The 18795-nt window shown below is 37.4% G+C and overlaps 1 protein-coding gene across 4 annotated transcripts in view; it reads left to right on the top strand.

The window, feature by feature from the left end:
* The window catches only part of LRRN2 (leucine rich repeat neuronal 2), a 166979-nt gene that overhangs the window by 119496 nt on the left and 28688 nt on the right, over positions 1-18795 (top strand). For 3 of the 4 annotated variants that reach the window (XM_039340954.1, XM_039340946.1, XM_039340927.1), the window contains one exon: positions 17295-17356. The exons of the other annotated variant lie outside the window; for it this stretch is intronic. The gene's annotated coding sequence lies outside the window, so the exon portion shown is untranslated. The remainder of the gene's footprint in view (positions 1-17294; positions 17357-18795) is intronic. 4 annotated transcript variants of the gene reach the window in all.

Here is an 18795-nt window from a genome sequence, read left to right as displayed (position 1 = left end):
AAAGTAAATATTGTGAGAAGGATCCAGTTATTCAATAGACCACAGATTATGTATGAGCCAAAAGTAAGTTACACCTACCAAAAAGTCAATATGGTTTTAACTGCATCAAAGCAGAGATACAATGTCAAGATCATAGGAAGCAATAATACTGCTGAATGCTATATTAGTCATACCACATTTGGAATACTAGGTATGTTCAGTTCTGGCTGACACAATATAAAAAGGTTTCCGAGGAACTGGAAGAAGTGCAGAGAAGAGTAACAAAGATAGTAAGGGATTTGGAGGATAAATCCTACAAAGGACAGAAGAACTTGGTTTGTTAAGCCTACAAAATAGGAGACTCTGGGGAGTCATGATTGCAATCTTCCAATACATGAAGGGATGTCACAGGGCAGAGAGTATGGATTTCTTACCCTATAGCTCCTAAGAGTAAGATTAGAACAATTGGAGGAAGCTTTAAAAAGGGAGATCCAAACTTGAAATGAGGAGACACTTCCTGACTGTGGGAACTATTAAATAGTAGAACAGCTTGCCTTGAAGTCACGGATGCTTCATCATTGAAAGTTTTCAAATAAAAATTAAACAGTATTTTTTCCAGGATGGTTATGAGGATTCTGCACTGGACAAGGAATTGGACTAGAAATCCTCCCTAATTCTATGATTCGCCTGATTTTTGTGAATCTGTTACTAGGGAATCGTGCCATCCATTGCAAAAAGTACTTTAGAGCCCTCTCTAAGCAGTTTACAGAGTCAGCATATTGCCCCCAACAATCCTGGTTCTCATTTTGCTAACCTCAGAAGGACGGAAGGCTGAGTCAAGCTTGAGCCAATCAGGATTGAATTGCTGGCTGTCAGCAGAATTAGCCTGCAATATTACATTCTAACCATTGTGCCACCACAGCTTTTGAAGTCAATGAATTGGTGCATTAGTGAAGATGGCAATTGCCAAACCTCTATGTATTCATTCAGATCAAATGCACATATGAAGAAAAAGAAGAGGCAGTCATTCCCCGCTCCTCAGTTCCCCAATATGCATTGGGGTGATGGCTACCATATCCGTAAAAAGTCAGATGACCGCAGATGGCAGCAAACAGATTTTATTTGTTCAATTTTTATGGCTGCCCATCCCATCAAGTGACTTGGGTAGCACACAAAATTAAAAAAAAATAAAAGCAATTACACTAATACAAAAATTAAAATATATAGCAGATACAGAAAACTCTCACTCTTTGTTATCCTCTAGTAGTTTTCTGAAGTTTAGAAGACCAGATATGGTACCCCCTCATTAATGATCATGCCACCTTGTATCTCTGATTTTTCCAAGGCCTTTTTCTGAATAATGAATACTTTTATTTAAAAAAACAAATTCATGAAAATATACCGTAAATGCCGGTGTATAAGGCGACTTCCGCGAGCACTGAAATCGGCGCCAAAGACGGGAGTCGTCTTATACACCGAGTTGTCTTACATGCCGGAAATACTGGTAGTTTCCAGTGTATAAGACAACGTTCTAGGAATGAGGCCTGGCGATAAAGACGGGGGTCGTCTTATACGCCGGGTCACCTTGTACACCAGCATATACGGTATATGCCCTGACTTTGGTTTTTTTTATACCTGGTTTATGTTTCACACCATCTTAATTATACTGATGTAATAGGTGGATGTTTATACCTGCCTCCACTGTCCTTTTACATTTCTAAAGAGGCTCCTTGTAAAAGCAAACCAAAAATGCAATGAAATACTTTATCAACATACTGCATTTTAGCCAATAAGACAACTTTTAACAAGCAAATCATGTGCACCCAGGGTGCACACACTGGTGCCCATGCGCATATGCAAGCGGGCTGCTGACACCCATGTGCATGCACAAGCAGGCCGCAGCACCCATGCACGTGCAAAAATGGGCCACTGGCACCTTACGCATGTGCAAACGGGTAGCTACTGCCCGTGTGACACTGGTGCATTGCTACTGTTCCTGCGCATGTGCAAATGAGGCTACTAGCACCCACACAGCAGTGCTACTGTGAGTTGGGCGGCTCGCCAGCTATTCCAGGCTGTGAACCATAGATTGGGGTCCCCTGCAGTAAAGTATTTCTTTGTTGCCATCTAGTGGTTGTTCACATGTTTACAGTCCAGCTCTGATAAAATTCTTCCCATCTCCTTAATATTCTGCAAAATTGCACTTGTGTGGTGAAGCTTCTGCGAATTCAATTTAATAAAATCCTACCTAAACACAACCAGATCAGGAGAGATCATAAAAATTATCTTAGATACCCTGTGTTTTGAATTGATGATATGAATCTATATAGCTCAGTGGATAGAATATAACATGCTTTACTTTCTTTTCAGATTGCAAGAATATCAAGTGTAAAATTCTGCTATAAGGCATTAGAAACACATTTGCCACAAGAATTAAGAATTAACTTTATTCATTAGTATTGTTGACCTGTGATTCAACTAGAAACTTTGCAAATTATTACTGAATAATTTTACCAATGGGTTTTGGGGGGGGTCAGTAGTTTGAAATTATTCTATCACAATACTGCCCTTGGCCTCAAAGTACTAAGCAATTGGATCATTAATTACAGGCCAGAACCCTCCTGGAATGGAAGACTTTTTTCCCCATTAACATCTAACCCAAACATTTACAGTAAGATGCTGTTCATTCGGGTATATGGCATCTGCATATGTTCCTTTATGTGCCTATTTGCATATGTGTGTGTGAACCAGGCTATTGGGTGACATCTCACAATTGTGCTACAAAATATGCTGCAAAAATATTCTTCAATTTTTAGTTTCAGATAAAGCAGATATTTCGGTTTCTTTTCTGTGTAATACTTAACTGAGCAAAAATTCACTTAAACTGTGTCTATGCACATACGTGCATTGATTTGCCTGACTTTTGCTACTTAACATCAATTTTCACTCATTTGGCTTTTCCCTGTCATTCAGGCAGACATTATATAATCCTAAGGCACCAAGTGATTTCCTGAAATTACAATGCCAATTGGATTTGTCTGCGATGATGACTTCAGTAAATGAAAACTGCTATGAAAAGTCATTTGAAAGATCTGTGGGTTAGATATGCTACTTAATTAGAAGTTATGCAATGAATGTGACACACAAGGGTAGTATATAACTACCAATTTGACTATATCTATCCCATCATGTCGGTACATAAATGGTTAAATTTATTAAAATTAAATTACAAGATAATTGAAAAAGAAAGATGTTTCAGTACTGTCAGATTCCTGAAAAAGGTTGGTAGTACTGGCTTGGCCTCAGTTTAAAAAAAGGAATTACTTTTATCTTTTAACATTTTCTCTAGAACAGCAAACTACCAAGCAGCTCTATGGAAAGATATTAGAATATCTGAGACATTGGGTAGACATTATTATTATATATTGAGCACTATCAATTGTCTCTTCCTAGCATCCTCCAATCCAGAACATTTTCACTCCCAGACTACAACCAGTGTGGTTAAGGGCTAGTCAGGAATTCTACAAATAGCAAGCCCATTAAATTTGATACTCATCAGATCTGAGGAAGGCTAATGCTGGGAATTAGGAGTTTTCTGCTATTCATCTGGTTCTTGTTTTCCACAGCAAAGTAGCCAAACATCTACTTTAAACATACTTAACAAAAGTGTTTAAGGCTAGAAAACAGGAGACTGTGAGACTGCAGGACTTTGAGCCAGTACTCTTGCTCAGCTCAGCTCAGCTCACCGAGTTGTTGTTATGGTGAATATGGAAGAGGGAAGGAATATTGTATATATTATTCACCTTAAATTATTTCTAAAAGTAAGGGCATGACAGCAAGATGGGTAGCACATATATTAAATAAATAGATAAATAATAAAATCTAAAACAAAAACATATTGGTGCACTCTCTTTAGGATAGGGGTGTCAAACTCAATTTCATTGAGGGCCGCATCAGCATTGCAGTTGCCCTCGGGGGAGCCGAGAGGGTGTGGCCAGGGTGGGTGTGGCCTACTGGGTGGGTGTGGATGGAGTGGGTGTGGCCTACTGGGTGGGCATGGCCAGCTCTACATCGTTTGCATCAAGGGTGCCTGTGGGGGCCTAGGTAGGAGTGGGACAGATCTGAGGGTCTCTGGCAGAAGGGGGTGGGATTGGGGCAAGCACCAAGGCATGGTCCATTTTTCATTCTTCACAAAGGGTGACACCTCCCAGCATGCACCCAGGGGTTGGGGCCAATGCGGCATGGGCCAGTCCCTTGCTATTTCCAGACAGCCTTGTGGAGCTAAGACTGAATGCATTTCAGCATAGATGGCCACCACAAAATTGTACATTGGCTCCCAGCCGGCCTGGGCCAGGGCCAAGGCAGCGGAGGCTGTTCCCTCACTGTTTCCAGGATGGCTTTGCGGGACATACGAATCCAGTTCACGGGCCGCATCCGGCCCCCAGGCCTTGTGTTTGACATGTCTGCTTTAGGATATACCTTCTGCAGATTTCAGTAGCAACCCTCACTCTCTAGAGCCACTGCAACGCCAAGACTTTGCCAATTAGAAGGATGCAGTTCCAAGATAACTGGAAGGTGCCATGTTGAACAAGATTATATTATAATAAAGCCTCAGTTAAAAATAAAATATTCTTGTTTACATCTGACATTAAAATCGTAAATATTTTGTGGGAAAAGAAGGCACCAGTGTTTGTAAATTATTTGTTGAAAAGTGCACAAATGAGATGGCTATGAGGCTATTTCAGCCCATTTTAATATGCATTTCATCTCCAGTAAAAGTGTAGTTTATGAGAGTTTGGTTTCTGACAGAAGAACCTGGAACTCTGGAGAAGTTATTGTATGAGTTGCTGGGCTTTTGTATAAATAAATCAAATTTTGTGAATAGCTTAGGTATAGATAGATTGGTACTTAAATTCTAGTGCTTTCTGAAGTAGTACAGCTAATAGAGGTCTTAAATTCAAACCAGGAAACAAAGGTAAGTTAGGCATGATCTAAAAGAAATCACTTACTTTCAATTCACAAAGCCCTAGGACCAGTGGTGGTATTCAAATATGTGAACAGCCAGTTCTCTGTGTGAATGCCGCTTCCGGAAATCCATTCTGGGCCGGGGCAACAAAAAATTAGCTACCGGTTCTGCCGAAGTGGTACATACCGGCTGAATCTCACCACTGCTTAGGACCAATATCATCAGCCACCTTAATATTGAAAATTCGGTACTCAAGTCTCTGTGAGAACAGTATGGAAGGAAACTCCCATTAAAGTTTGGAGAATGTTCCCAAGTACTTTTATAAGACTGATAAAAAGCTGAAAATGGACAACCCTCTTTCTGCTTTTTTCTGATGATTTGGAAAGGGAAGTTCTTTCCTGTCATGTCAATTCACAATTGTTCTAAAAATGGTGGAAAGCTCTCTACTTTCTTCAGCATTCTGTCATCCAGCTGAGAGAAAGAGCTTCAACAGAAGTAAAGCGGGTGGGATTTTTTTTCTCCCCATATGAGTTGTTGGAGAAGTTATTACTGGGTGTCTGTGTATATGCATGCACGGGTATCTGGAAACTACACTTTCATCCAAAGAAAGAAAAAAGACAAAGGATCAATTGTGAAGAAACAGCTAGGCTCAGAAAAAAATGGGTGGGTGTAGAGCAGTTACTGAGAATTGGAGGACTGCAGAGAAACAGACAATTGTGAATGGTGTGAAGAAGAGGCAAAGCTGTTTTACAACAAAGAAATCAACAAGCATCGAAGTAAAATCTGAGAGAGTGAGAGAGAAGTAAAACTTTTTATCACTTAACTTACCCAGCCTGAAAAAGAATCAAAGAGAAAAAAAAGCAAAATACAGTATGGGGCTGGGAGCCTGGAGGATAAAAGATTCTGTAAAAATTGAAGACTGAAATTGGAAACAAATTATAATTGCTGAAGTGATTTCTACGCAATCATGGATATTAGCAGAGATCATGTAGTAGTTTAATTCAATACATAAAGCTACAAGAAACGTATTTCAGGACTCAGTAAATAATGCAGTAGGTTAAATTCTGGGATGTAGGTAACAAAATGAATTATGCCTAAGAGAAATAAGTACCTCGGTTAGGATTAAAGGTACATTTGCATATTTATTAAAAAATAAATAAAGCCCTGCAAGGGTGTGGCATATTCCTACTCATAGTCTTGCCTACATTTGTACCATCTCAAATGAATTTATAACATTGCAGCATTTAAAAAGTCTAAATTTATTTTATTTTATTTTATTTAGCAATAGCTTAATAGTGCTTTACAGCACTCTCTAAGTGGTTTACACTGTCAGCATATTGCCCCAACAATCTGAGTCCTCATTTCACTTACCTTGCAAGGATGGAAGGATGAGTCAACCTTGAGCTGGTCAGGATCGAACTACTAGCAGTGGGCTGAGCCAACTTGCAATACTGCATTCTGGCCACTGCACCATCATGCTCCTTTAATTTTATTTGTCATATTTATATATGTATATCAAGTGAGTTTTGATGTATTGTATCCATTTAAAAAATACTTTGCAGCCAAAACCACACAAACAAAAGCCAACCCTTTTAGACTGACAGTATTGTCATCATTCATTCATTCCAATGAAGTAATTTGGAAGCTTTCCAGATCATCAAATATTTGAAAAGCTTTCACATAAAATGTGGAGCAAATTAATGTTCCTCTGAAAAAGAGGACCAAATGATGGTTCATGTTACAAGAAAAAGATGTTGAGTAAATATTAAGAAAAAAAAGATTAGTTAAGAGCAATTAAATAGCATAACATATCCAGAAATAGTGGACTTTTCTTTATTAAATATATTTAGATAAAAGCTGGGTTAACTACAAGCATGACAAATTATCCTACATGAGACAGAAGTTAGACCAGATGATCTCTATAGTCCCTTCTAATATTACAGCTATGCGAGCAGAAACCTTGCTATCAGAACATTCAAGCCTTTGGCTTTTTTTTTTACTTGATTGAACAAAAAAAAAGGAAAATACATATAAAATTGATCATAAGGTTTAGCTCCTAGTGTTACTGGGCTTTGTTTCATTTAGGTGAACTACAGTATTTTGGGTTGGGATTTCTTCTATTTAAGAGAGAATATATACAGTTCTTTTGTAACATTTTACTGCTAATCAAAGTGGGGAACCTTGTCTGCCCTTAAGTGTTGTTCTTCCTCACAACCTGTTACTTCCAATGAAAGCCTAATTTGCAGTGTTCCTTCTGGAAAATTCCTTAGCAGAGCTGTAAGTTATCTGTTCCATACATTCCTTATATGACACCTTTGTTATTACTCTACCTAGGTGATGCCAGGAAGGAGAGCACTTACTGAATTGGCAGGACCATCTTTTTTAATCCTATGTAGGCCACTGGGGTGGGGGAGGCAGGTCTAGTACTGTATATCATTTCTGTTCCAAGCATTCCATACTAATTAAAGAAATGGTAAGTAGAAATCAGTAGAAGTTAGCAATGAAATAGCTGGATCCACCAAAGATCTACATGTTTAATTTATTCATAAATTACCTGGAACTTGTAGCAAGCAATGAAATGCCAAGTTTACACAGAACACCAGATTATTGAGAATAATAAAAACCTAAGTGAACTGCAAAAACTACCCAAACTATTGTCCATAGTAAGTGAATGGACAATAAAACAATAAATGAAATTCAAGATTCAGAAGTGCCATATTGGGACAAAACTTCTCAATTCTGCACTGAACTAGCCAAGGATTACCCCCCCCCAAAAAAAAGAAAGCTTGAGGTTTTGATAGAGTACAAAATGACAGCATTGGACTGAAAATGAAATAGCTACCTTTGTACACCTCAGAAAGGTTATCCTACATCTAGAAATGATCTATGCAAATGGCCCAAATTTTGGGCACATAGTAATATAAAAAAATTGATTATACTCCAGGGATAATATAGGACTGACTGATACAGAGACAGAGATATTTTTTTCCTTCTTTTATCACACAAAAATGTTGAGTCATTCCATAAAGCTCATTGACAGATTCAGAGAAAGGTAATTAATTCAGGCATAATCAATTCAGTGGAATTTGTCACTATAAGGTGTGCTGAAAGTAAGGATAGCTTTGATAGAGGAAGGACATACTAGTAGGAAAAAATGGCTATGTTTATGTTTTCTGATGGTGTTCTTGGAAGTATCTGGCCACTGTGGAAGACACAATGCAGAATTCAATAGTACTTTGGTCTAATTCAGTTGTTATATTCTTAAGCCTGGACTCAACTTCTTGATAATTAGAATTGCTAAATCCATAGGATAAATATTTTGCAAGCTGGAAGTCAGGCCAGTTTGAAATGTTCAAATTGAGTGCTTAATTATAGGAGGGAAAAACTGGTGGATTTCCATAACTACCAGACTGACAGAACAAAGACCTAGATGCTGTAGGTAGGAAGTTTTAAATTAACTTGTAAAATCAGATTGTTTTCTACTTTTAAGGTAGTATGAATTATTAGGTGATTACCTTCACTGAAGACTTCGTTAACTTTGTTCTTATATCTGGCAATCTACAGATTTCCTAGTTGAAATCTTAGGTACCTGACAATATAAGGCTTGTAATTAAAACCAAATTTTCCTGCTTTTATATATTGAACATGATTGTTATGGTTGATAAAGTGATAATTTTATTTCATTACACTAATGCTAAGTATTAATAAAAATACTAGATTTCCTAGTACTGGAAATCAAACTACTTTGTGGATGATTTCTAGCTTTGTATGTATCCCATTCCATAAAAAGTTTAAATGATGTCATTAGTAGTAGACTTTTTGCTGTTTTAATGTTTTATATAATTTCGTAATCTATGAAGAAAATTTAAAATGTTGTTCAGGCATTCATCTAATATTTTATTTTCCAAATTTTTAAAGATGCTAGAATATGATAAAAAATTTCTTCCACCAATTTATTTTATTTTATTTAGTATATGGCATCTACAGAGGTCATGCAATCACTGATATACAAATATAAGTTTAAATACAGTATCTGTATATAAGGATCCCTAGAGGGCTCCTTAAATATAAGTTTAAATACAGTATCAACAAATATATATATATATATATATATATATATATATATATATATATATATATATATATATATATAGCGCCTAGGAGTGATATGATAACAGTGTTCCAATATCTCAGGTGTTGCCACAAAGAAGAGGGAGTCAAGTACCTGAGGGCAGGACAAGAAACAATGGATGGAAACTAATTAAGGATAGAAGCAACCTAAAACTAAGAAATTTCCTGACAGTTAGAACAAATAACTAGTGGAACAACTTGCCTGCAGAAGTTGTGAATGCTCCAACACTGGAAGTTTTTAAAGAAGAGATTGGACAACCATTTGTCTGAAATGGTATAGGGTTTCCTGCCTGAGCAGGGGGTTGGACTTGAAGACCTCCAAGATCCCTTCCAACTCTGTTTTTCTATTCTATTCTATTCTATTCTATTCTATTCTATTCTATTCTATTCTATTCTATTCTATTCTATATATCTATATCATCTGACTCTCTCTCTCTCTCTCTCTCTCTCTCTCTCTCTCTCTCTCTCTCTCTCTCTCTCTCTCTCTCTCTTTCTCTCTCTCTGGTATATATATATATATGTAGGTCTTTGGTTGTTCGGGTTTTCTCCCGGGTAAAATTGGAAGTGTCTTGGCGACGTTTCGACGAAGTCCCATTCGTCATCTTCAGGCTGGTGCTTTCAGCTTCATGCTTCGAGGAGCAATGTGTGGTCTTAGCTGTTTCTTCCTTTTAACTGCCAGTGGGGGTGGGAGCTGATTGGGTGGGAGCTTGGCTGTGTTCTGATTGGGTGGAGGTGTGTTCTGATTGGTTAGGGGTGTGGCTGTGCTCTGATTGGCTGGGGGGTTGGCTGTGTTCTGATTGGCTGGGGGAGTGATCTGTTTGGTTGTGCTCAGGTTAGTCTGAGTTGCAGGGGGGTTTAAGATTTTGGACTGCCTTGCTATTTTTTGGCTTCATGTTCGTGGTCGTGCCTCATCTTCATGGAGGGTGTCAGTTTGCTTCATGTATGGATTGGAGGGGTTTAAAGTGGCTAATGATGCAGCTGTGGTCTGGCTTCTGGTTTGTGGTCATGACACTATTGGCTGACACTGTCCGTGTTTTGGACACTATAAAAGGCCTGTGTGCCTTTTTGCTGTTGCTGGTTGTAAGAAGAGAGCAATAAAATAAGCTTGTTTGTTATACCATGTGTTGCCTCTTAATGTCTCTAACCTGCGAACACAACATTGAGGTAGGAATAAATTAAACACTGTTATTGTACATTTAAACTGCCAAAATGGGACAGTGGGTTAGGGAGATCAGGAAATTAGCTAAGCTTCTAATATATTTCTCAGAGAGAATTATATTGATGTAAACTTGCCAATCTTGGATGATGTGCAACCAATGGGCCACAACTGTGCATTTTAAAATGATATCTGATATCTATGTAGACAATTTATTGCTCATGTGATAGAGCATGGTATTAAGTCCCAAATCCTTCAGAATCCTCATTGAATATTTTTCTCCCATCTGGGAAAACTACAGTGTGAGAATCAGCCTGCCATGGTTGTTGCAATAATTGTATGATACCTGTCAGTCCAGCAGCTAAAATTATGTTGGCACATCAAGGCAGCTCTTAACCGTAAAATGAAATTCATGGTGGAGGCAATTGGCAAATGAGTGTGAACCAAGTTGATTTGCAGCTGTGTGTTCTTAGCTCTATCCCACTGACCATCTCTTCTGATAGCATTTATAACCTCCTTTTATCTGCTGTCTTTGTTATACATCAAATTCACCCTTCCTAAAATAATAATGCTCCCAATAAATTGCTCAGAAAACATTAAAACCACTGATGTTTTATTTGAATGCTGTCCTTCAGTCCAGGCTCAATAATGTTGCTATTTGTAGGGGCAGCCAGCCAGCCAGCACTTTTGTACTCAGGAAACTCTCAGACCCTTTTCACTATAGCAAGGAATGAAAAAGTTGGGGCAAGGGGAAATAGCCTGAGACTCAGATGCAGCCATTTATCTCTTGAAGCTGGGCTATTAGGCAGACGACAGAAGGAAAGAAGCAGCCAGTACAGGAACTGAAAACCTAGGCTCCTTCCAGTGGGTGATTTATCTCCCAACTTCATCTGTCAAACTTGCTGATGGAAGGACTCTTCCTTTATGTGAACCTCATCAATTCTCATTCTTGTTGCATCCACCCACCCCCATTTAGAAAAAAGGTTTCCAGATTCTTTTCATTTAACCACTATCTCCCTTGCTCTTTTTTCAATCTCTCATTATCTTCCTACTTCTTTATCTGTACTCATTTCCCCCTGATTCTCCCTGGTCTCTCATCACGGTTGCTCTATTTTTATTCCTTCTGTGGGTCTTATACATTTATAGATAATAGCTGCTATCTTGCCTGTGCCTTGCTGAATAGAACAACATGAGTCGTGTTTTTTTTTTCTATAGACCATCATTATATAGTAGCTATTACTTTGGACTATCTAAACCAGTCATGTGCAGAAAGCCAAGGTGGATCTGCCGTGGAACTCTGGTGATTTTTAGTAGATCAGCGACAAAATAATCTCTTCTGCCCCTTTCCATAAAATGAAAATATTTAAGGATTTGTGATAGTCTGGAATATGTGTATATGTGTTTCTTTGTGTCTCAATGAAAGGATGGATTAATTCTATTCAGTTTTGTTGCAGATATAAATTCCTGAGATGAAGAGGTTTTGTTTTTTTTAAATTTTGAATAGTGTATGTTTTGTCCCAGATGATTTGTAATGAATTTTAGAAGTAGAAACAAATACATAATAAATCCCACCTGGTTTCTACCCTTTCTTAGTGAAGACAGATAGTTTCACATCACATGGGAATGTTTGTGCTGAGTATCAGTTTAAAAAAAAATTAGATCCAAAGAAAAATCCTTCATTTAAATAAAAGGTCTAATCTCTGGAGTTCCTGGGGATATAAAGTGCCCATGTGTAATCTCTTACAAGGTCTTCTAAACCTTATTCTAAATCTTAAAAATGAGGCCAAAGACTCTGTGACTAGAACTCCCAGTGGCTTTAGAGAGAAACAGCAGAAATATTTTGGATGGTGTCACGGCATAGAGGAAGAGTGAGTGTATGTCCCAAATTATTATTATCCTGACTTGTGAGGGCAGATAAAATATGATACTATCATTTTATCCTTCAGTTCTAGAAAGGAAAATGGCTCAGAGAAAGCAATCTCTCCTTCAGTTTCATGGTACAATAATGTGCTTTTAAGGAAAAGCAAGATACCAAAGGATCTAATTTCAGTTCTCCAATATTAAATTTAATATAATTCTAGGAGCTCTATGGAACCTGCAAGTTACCTCTTTTGCTCATCATCATATTTGTTTCTCTAGGGTTTCTAGAGTGACCCAAAACCCTTATGGTCAAAATTGCCCAAATAATGGCTTTAAAAATTAAGCAGATATGAAAGAGGTCTTTAAGTTTCCTTTGACCAATTAACTCCCAGAATAGATGGAACAGCTATTTTTAAGATCAAGCTCAAGAAAGACAGATCACATGGATTGTTGGTAAAGCATCTCAGCTGATGCTAGCCAAGAGGCATCAATCATGTGGCCAGCCATGAAGTAATTAATTTCTGCCACACAATAGCAATATTCAGCAGAGAAGGAAATACTGGTTTCCTTTTCAAAATGTTCTTGCCTTGACTTACAACCACAATTGAGCCCAACATTCCTGTGGCTAAGTGAGACAGATGTTAAGGAATTTTGTCCCATTTTACAATCTTTCTTCCCACAGTTGTTAAGTGGGTCACTGGAGTTGTTACTTTGTTAAGTTAGTAACATGGTTGTTAAGTGAATCTGGCTTCCCCATTGACTTTGCTTGTCAGAAAATTGAAAAAGGTGATCACATGATCCCAGGACACTGCAACTGTCATAAACATGAGTCAGTTGCCAAGCATCTGAATTTTGATCATGTGACCATGGGGATGCTGTAATGGTTGTAAGTGTGAAAAATGGTCATAAATCACTTTTTCAGTTCCCTTGTAATTTCAAGCAGTCACTAAATGAACTGTTGTAAGTTCACTACCTGTAAATTGTATAAGAATTACTTCTAGGGAGAAGCCATTCAGGATCTTTAGATTTTCAATCTTCACCTGATATGGATAATAATACTGGCTTCTACAGAAACAAAATTTCTTGGAATATCAAACTTCTTACCATTCTTATAATTCTGTCTATTGTAACAAACAGACAGAGCCTTTATGACAACAAAATCTGAGACTTTGTGCTTTGTGGAACACTTGACCTGCAGTACCATTTCTATTTCTGAGAAAGGATCCTAGCTTTTCTATCCATCAACACACTTCATCCTAGCTCTGAGCCCTAGTTCCAAGCCACTTTCTAACTTAGCTACATATATACTTACACAGAAAATTATTAGAATCAAATCAAATTTATTCTGTAAAGTATACTAAAAATATAAGAGTTTGCTCAGAGGCAAAATCACAGAAAGGCTTATTTTGTAATCCACGGACAAAAAAATTAGGACTGCAGTCACAGTGAGCTGTGTTAAAACAGAGTTGGCGAAAGATCATGACATTGCTTCCACCATCTTGCCTATTTTGGCCCCTTCCCTGATACCTTTGGCTACAGAATGATTTTGATTTTGAAATGTGGTTTTTCTGTCTCTTTCTCCTTTAGCAGTATTAGTTTTGTGCCTTTCACATTAGCTTGATTAGTTCAGCTTAGCAGCCGGACTTACAGAAAAGGAGCCAATGAAATTTTTCTTGTTATGACAGGAAAACTTTATCTGCAACTCAGACTGATATAATTTAGCGATGGATCAGGAGTTTGCAATCATATTCCACAAAATATAGGCTAAAATTGTTATTTACAGTATTTATTTATATCTTGAATTTAAAATCATTTAAAAAATATAAGTAAATTAAAAATAATACATTTCATCTAATTTTTATATAAAAGCACTTAGTTCAAATCTCCAAAGATACAGGTGAATCAGAACATGCCTGTTGATTTGGGATTTTGCAATCTCATTTTCAATATAAAAACATTTTAAAAGCGTAATGAAAACACAGTGTGTACAATACCATGTAAGGTGGAAATGTTTTCAAAAACTCCGTACCCTAAAAAGTGAAATGTGTCTCAAACTAAAAAAAATACTGTTTTTTACTTAATTGACTTGATGTGGAAACAGGGCCACATTTTCAGAAAAATAAAAATTACTGATATTGACAGGTATCTTCATTGTAGAAGGGAGAGTTTCCATTGCCCTTAAAAGGGCTATTGCTATATTGTTCCCTTATCAGGCTGGCCATTAAGAACTAGAGTTTAATTGTCCAGTCACCAATCTCCATTCTTGAGAAGGCAGTGGGATAAAAAAGAACTGTGAAAGATGTGCATTATCTGGATCCTTTTCAGTCAGTGTTCAGGAACAGTGTTAGTTGCTTCATTAGTGACCTTTGATAGGTGGACTATGATCCTATTTGATAGCCTTGAATACCACTGACAATGTTATATTTGTAAAGACTAAGATTTGGAATGGTTCCATTCTATTCCTTCCTGGCTGCATATTTCCAGTTCATGACTTCAGAACTTGGAGAGATCAAGTCCTCACACAGTCTAATGTGGGATGCCACAGGGTTTGATCCTCTTACCTATTTTATTAAAAATCTGCATGAATCCTTTAGGGGAGGACTCTGAATGATACCCTACTGTACATGTCTACCCTACATCACATGGGAGATGCAGCAGAAATTTTGACCTAGTGTTTTAAGTTTTGACAGTTTTAATGGAGAAAAATCAGACTGATTTTATTCAGCCAAGGTGGAGTGGTTTTTGATGCAGAAACTGACTGACTTTCTGTATCTGAATCTGAACAAACTTTACCTCTAATGTGATTTTATTTACCAGAAATTGTTAGTCTGCAATTTACGAGTTTCCTGTATTTATAGCCCTGTTAGAAGCCATAGTAGAAGATGAGTCAGGAGAGCTTTTGCCTGACTTCAGCTAGTGTGCCAATTACAATCTTTCCTGATACATGAGGTTTTGATAATGGTCACTCATGCTCTCATCAGCTCACATTTGGATTATTGCCAGGAAGCTGCCACTGGTACAGTAAGCAACTACCCATATGTCAATAGGAAAATTTGGGGGGTCTGGAAGTTCACATCCTAGTCTACTAAGTTAATATTGCATTGGAAATATGGCTGTCATTGATATGTCCCATTGCATTTCCCTAGCAATGTTTAGTAAACCAAAACCTGATTCAGAAATGGTTGTATTCTTTACATTATTGTCCTATCTTCTCCAAATGGCAACCTGTGCACTGGAGCAGGATGGAGAAGGATTAAACAAAGTGACATTGTCAAACATTACCAGAGTATTAGTACAGGAAAGAATTATTATCCAATCTGGTTATTGTTATAGAATGGTGTGAAGATTTTTGCATTTGTTTTTATTCTTTGCTGTTGGAGACATGGAAAAGAATGAACTGCCCTTTGGTTATGAACACAGAAAACGAAATTAGGCATGTCTAACTTAATCTTATTTTCTTGGCTGTGAAATGGAGATAACAACAATTCATCTCATCGTTAATTTGCATATTAAGAGTGCTATATCTTCATAGGTACCATAAATCATAAAACTGTAACATGACCATAGCTCAATGGTACAGAACATGCTTTGTATGCAAAAGGTGGTGCATTCAGTCTTTGGCTTCTACACATAGGATTTCATACTGTTTGAAATTCTGGTGAACTGCTATAAGAACTGAGCTAATGGATAAATAATCTTATTTGGTATAAGGTTTTTTGTGATGTTCCTTTACTGGGAGGATCCGTTAACAGAAGATGGGAATGGTAGCTGGAGAAAGGGCTTCATAATAATAATATTCCGTTTGAGTAATATCCTTCCCAGATGAGTTAGCAAAGTTCCAAGATTAATAAATTTAAGGTTGCAAGTTAATGTTTTCAGTGATGATCCACGATGTGGGTACTACTGATTTTGTATTAGCTTTATCTTTACTTGCTTCTGTGATTTACTAGCCAATTTAATGGTTATGGATTTTAAAAGCCATAGAAAAACATATCTAAAAAATGAACTAAGGGAGCATCAGCCCAAGATATTTTGCTGAGTTCATTGCACACAAAGCAGCGGTACTGCTCTGAAGGATTAGTTGGTTTATCTGCTTTTGGGCATTTACAGGTGGAGGTGGAGATGGAGTCTGCTGGGCCACAGCTGCATTTAATTTAAAATGGTATCAAAACACATTTACACAAGAAAGCTTTGTAAGGCATCTTTTGCTCTGGTGCTATTTCACTGGCAGAGGCTAAACTATTACTGTAATTGGCCCAGATAAAAAAGCTACTTTTATGTGGAAGAGCAAAACCTTTTTCCTCTCCAGATTCATTCCACATCATTACTAGCCTTCACTTTTGCACAAAGGTGATTAGAACATGAGCTTCAAGAATCGCCATCTGTTTTCAGATTATTGAGGTGCCCTTTGCTCATCCCCATTCAGCCAAGCAAATGTATCTGTCTGGAAATACAAATATGTATGCTTCAGCAAAAATTATGACTTTTTTCCATAAACAAACTAATCTTATTATTCAAGCTCCCTGGATATTAGCTTGATGTAAGGATGGCAAACAATTTAATTTGTTCCTTAATTTCAAGTGAACTAACAAAATTGACACTTTGCGGATTAATAAAATGCAGTTAGCTTAGCCATTCATTTTTGTAATGCTGTTTTTTTGCTGTAAAATCCAAACAAAAATGCATAGGACAAATTGTTTACAAAAAAATTAGCACATATTAGAAAATTGTCTTCAAACATAAGCATACATGCAAAAATTTTGACATTTCTGATACAGAAATTAAACTGGCTAGATTTATTATTCAACATAGATACAGTGGCACATATTAAGATTAAATTGATTTATTATCCCTCTTTTTAGGTCTATTTCATAAAGGAGAGATAGATCCTTTGGCTAAGTAATTTTTTGTCATTAAAGCAATTTAGTGAATTCATTGCATGTGCACATGTATGTGTCTGGATGGGTTCAATAAGAGAATATAATCCTTTATATATGCAGATATGTAGAAAATAGAGAATCATGAGGTAGAAAGGGGTACTGGAACCAATCCACATTCATGAATCCGAATTAAATTATCCCCAATAAATTACTGTTCAGCCTATGAACGGAAGCTTACTATTGATTTTATAAATGCTTCTATTAACTGCTTTTACCATTAGCAGAGTTTTCCTAACATTCAAATGTGTCTTTCTTCTTATAGACTATGACAATTGTTCCACATCAAGTACTGCAGTGTTGGCCTTCTGTGTGATTCATCTTAAGGTACTTGAAAAGTGTTGCCATATCCTCTCTCAGTTATCTCTTCCCCAAGTAAAATGCTCTGTTCCCTCAGTCTTAAAACTGTAAAACTTCAGAGTCTTGAAGATTCTTCCTGTCCTTTCCTGTACCTAATACAGGGTTTTTTTTCCTGGTCCCAGAATCAGGCATGGTATTCAAAGTGGGCCAGTAGAAAAAGACAACAAATTTGGTCCTTAGAGTGGGAACATTCCAAAGTTTGGGCATTACCACCAAGCACATTCTTAAGTGATGAGCTGCAGAAAGTTATACAAGCAACATGACTTCTTTCAATGACTGACTTTACTGATCATTCATTCTGAAACTGTGGAGGCAAATGTGCCCATTTAGCCATTTCTGCCAGATGTGAAGCACCAACATCAAATAATGACTGGGTAGCCATGGTGAATCAAAGGTTAAAACCCGAAAATGTCTGGAGAATGGAGAACAAAACAGTAGCTGGGAACAGCAGACTCAAGGAAAGAAGAGAAACAAGAGAGCTGCTATGGTCTGCAAGCTGCGTGCTGGGGAATAGTGAGTCAAAATCCACTTTAGCGAGCCAAAATCCACTTCCCTCTTGTCCCTCTACTGTAAGCATTAGAGGCCAGCATCTCAGCAATTGTTAGCAGAAACAATTCCAGCCTGAAGCTGGGGCATCCCAGCTGACAGTAGCTCATTACCAACAAAAACAGCAGGCTGTTACAGCTCCAGCAGAATCACGTGGTTCAGCCATTGAATTTCCAGTCACATCACAAATGCTTTTTCTCCCTTGCAGACTCCAGCATGCAGCACCATAGGCCAAGTCTTTTGGACTGAAGATAATCATAATAAAAAACTCTTAAAACCTGGAATCTGAGCCTACGCTTCTCTGAACAGAGGCAACAGATTGCAGGCAACCAGCAGCAAATGTGTGTACTACATAGGAGTTAATGAGAAGGTGTCCTTTCTGAACACCAGTTGCTAAGAGAGAGCTTTGTCCAGTTCCTATTGTAATCTGTCTATTGATTTTAATGGCATCAGGAGCCAATATTCAGACCTAAATAGCTATGTTTTTTCTCTAGCCTTTCATCTTCGAAGAACCTTGAAAGATTTTACAGATCACATCCTTGCATCTTATTATAAAGGCAGATATTTCTCGGGGCCATTGGCTATGTCAATTTTAATGTTTATTTGTCGAATGTAAAAAAAACCCAGCAAAACTGTAAATGTTCCTTACACATAGGGGGAAATTTAACTAGAATGATACAATTATTTCCTGCCCCTACAAAATGTGTGATTCTTTTAAGGACTATATGATCAACTGGAATCATCACAGGATATATGTTATTAAAAGAGCATGGCTTAGTTCAACTGACAAAAAAAGCTAGCAAACAGAAAATTATGGCATTCTACAAACCAATTGCAGTTGATAGCATAATTTAAAAGAC

This window comes from Crotalus tigris, unplaced genomic scaffold (genome assembly GCF_016545835.1).
Source record: "Crotalus tigris isolate CLP2741 ecotype Arizona unplaced genomic scaffold, ASM1654583v1 scf7180000017550.10884619, whole genome shotgun sequence".
Classification (NCBI taxonomy): domain Eukaryota; kingdom Metazoa; phylum Chordata; class Lepidosauria; order Squamata; family Viperidae; genus Crotalus; species Crotalus tigris.
This window is presented reverse-complemented; position numbering and strand designations above follow the sequence as displayed.